At 43.3% G+C, this 2,586-nt stretch overlaps 1 non-coding gene across 1 annotated transcript; it reads right to left on the bottom strand.

The window, feature by feature from the left end:
- Window positions 1–293: 293 nt before the first annotated feature.
- On the bottom strand, window positions 294–399 carry LOC127740794 (small nucleolar RNA R71). The gene has a single exon (XR_008001651.1). It is a non-coding gene; the product is annotated as a small nucleolar RNA R71 (small nucleolar RNA).
- Between the last annotated feature and the right edge of the window lie 2,187 nt (window positions 400–2,586).

Genomic DNA, 2,586 nt, shown 5'->3' with positions numbered 1-2,586 from the left:
CAACAACTTTGAACTAAAGCCACATCTCATCACACTTGTTCAGAACAATTGCTCGTTTGGAGGAGATGTTCAAGAAGACCCCAACCAATACTTAAACACCTTCCTGAGAATATGTGACACAGTGAAGTCCAATGGCGTTCAACCTGATGCCTATAGACTGTTGTTGTTCCCATTCTCTCTCAGAGATAAGGCAACCAAGTGGTTGGAGTCTTTTCCAAAGGAGAGCTTGACAACTTGGGATGATGTTATGAACAAGTTCTTAGCAAGATTTTACCCCCCTCAACGAGTCAATCAACTGAGAGCTGAGGTCCAAACTTTCAAGCAACAAGATGGTGAGACTCTATATGAAGCATGGGAGAGGTTTAAAGACCTAACAAGGAGATGTCCTTCTGATATGTTCAATGAATGGGTGCAGCTGCACATCTTCTATGAAGGACTGTCATATGAATCAAAGAAGGCTATAGGCCATTTATCCGGAGGTTCTTTGAACAAGAAGAAGATCATTGAGGAAGCCATAGATGTCATTGAAACTGTAGCTGAGAATGACTACTTCTATGCTTCCGAAAGAGGGAATACTAGAGGGGTAATGGAGCTGAACAATGTAGATGCTCTGCTGGCTCAAAACAAGCTCATCACCAAGCAGCTAGCTGACCTCACCAAGAAGATGGAGAGAAGTCAAGTAGCAGCGATCACCACTTCAACTCAAGAGGAAGCAAGTGAAGATGAAGAAGGCACTCAGGAGCAAGCAAACTACATTGGAAATTCACCTAGACACAACCATGATCCATACTCCAAGACCTACAACCCTGGATGGAGGAATCACCCAAACTTTGGGTGGGGTAGTCAACAAGACCAAGGCCAAGATTAGAGACGTCACAACTCTAACAACAACACAGCTACCCAACAATTCACACAGAGATCATACCAACAAAACCACATCAATACATCTCACCCTTCTACTTCTACCCTCAATATACCATCATTTGATGACAGAATCTCTAAGATTGAAACCTTACTTGAAAGCATATGCAAAGACATTCAAGACAATAAGGTGTTCAAAGAGGAGGTGAGAGCCAGCATGAAGAATCGAGGGGAAGCAATCAAGAAGCTGGAATTCCAAGTGGGATATTTATTTGAGAAGATTTCCAGACCCACTGATAGCTTCCCAAGTGACACGGAGAAGAATCCGAGAGGTGAAACGAAGAAAGTAAGATGGGAGGATTGCAATATGGTCACTACAAATGACAAGGAGACTGAAGACAAGCCAAGCAAGCTGTCAGAACAACCTGAAAATACCATAATAGAGAAGGAGAAGAAAGACCAACAAGAACCAGAAATCTCACAACAGGAGCTGCTGAGACTATATGCACCATTTCCTCAACTGCTAAAGGGTGCTGTGGGAAAGAGAATGTACTCAAGGTTCTTAGACTCGTTTTCATCTTTGATTGTGAATATACCATTCATCAAGGTCATTCAGCAAATGCCAGCATTCATCAAGTATATGAAGGAACTACTTCCCAGGAAGAGCTCACTCAAGGGGGCCAGACTATAGTGATGAACAAGGATTGCAGCACCCTCATCCAAACACAATTGCCTGCGAAAAGAAAAGACCCAGGGAGTTTTCATGTCCCTTGTGCTATAGGGGAAACAAATTTTGATAGAGCACTTTGCAATTTGGGAGCAAGCATCAACTTAATACCCCTATCCCTGGTAAAAAGGCTGCAGATCAATGAGATACTACCTACAGATGTAGTCATAAGGCTGGCTGACAAGAGTCAACAGCAAGCAGTAGGAGTGGTGGAAAACGTGTTGCTCAAAGTTGGAAAATACTTTCTCCCAACAGACTTTGTCATCCTGGACATAGAAGAGAGTCATCTGCACCCAATCATACTGGGAAGACCATTTTTAGCTACTGCTAGAGCACTCATAGATGTGGAAAAAGGGGAGCTAATATTAAGGATCCATGATGAACAAATGAGCTTCAATGTTTTCGAACTATCACTAGAAAAAGATGAGGAGGACAAAGAATTGAGCAAAGATCATCATGAGATACTAAAGGAAGAAGCAAGCATTGGAGCACAACCAGCCCATTCTGAGATTCACTGGGTTGATGGACAAGGCGAGCAGCAAGTGTCACAGGTCAAGGAAAAATTGGAGGAACCTAAGCCACCAGAAGTTTGTGAGGACATTAACAAAAGCTCATCAAAGAAGCAGGCCACCAGGAGTAAGAAAACAGCACCAGGGGCAAAGAAAAAGGTACCAAGGGGGTGGCGGAACAAGAAGATTTCTACGGAGGATTTCTCTCCAGGAGATAAAGTAATCTCAGCATACTTCGCAGATATCCCTCCTAATCTGCCCACTGTACCATCTCAGCTACCTAAGGTCTTCACCATCAATAGAGTTCTCTCCTTGGAGCACGTAGAGATCATTGATACAACCAACGGATACAAGTCCACTGCCAGAGGAGAAGACTTCAAGCATTACCAACCACCATAATAAGGGGGTAACGTCAAGCTAGTGACGCTAAAGAAGCGCTTCATGGGAGGCAACCCATGTTTTACACGTGTGAAATTTTTATATGCAGAA

This window comes from Arachis duranensis, chromosome 7, assembly GCF_000817695.3.
Source record: "Arachis duranensis cultivar V14167 chromosome 7, aradu.V14167.gnm2.J7QH, whole genome shotgun sequence".
Classification (NCBI taxonomy): Eukaryota; Viridiplantae; Streptophyta; class Magnoliopsida; order Fabales; family Fabaceae; genus Arachis; species Arachis duranensis.
This window is presented reverse-complemented; position numbering and strand designations above follow the sequence as displayed.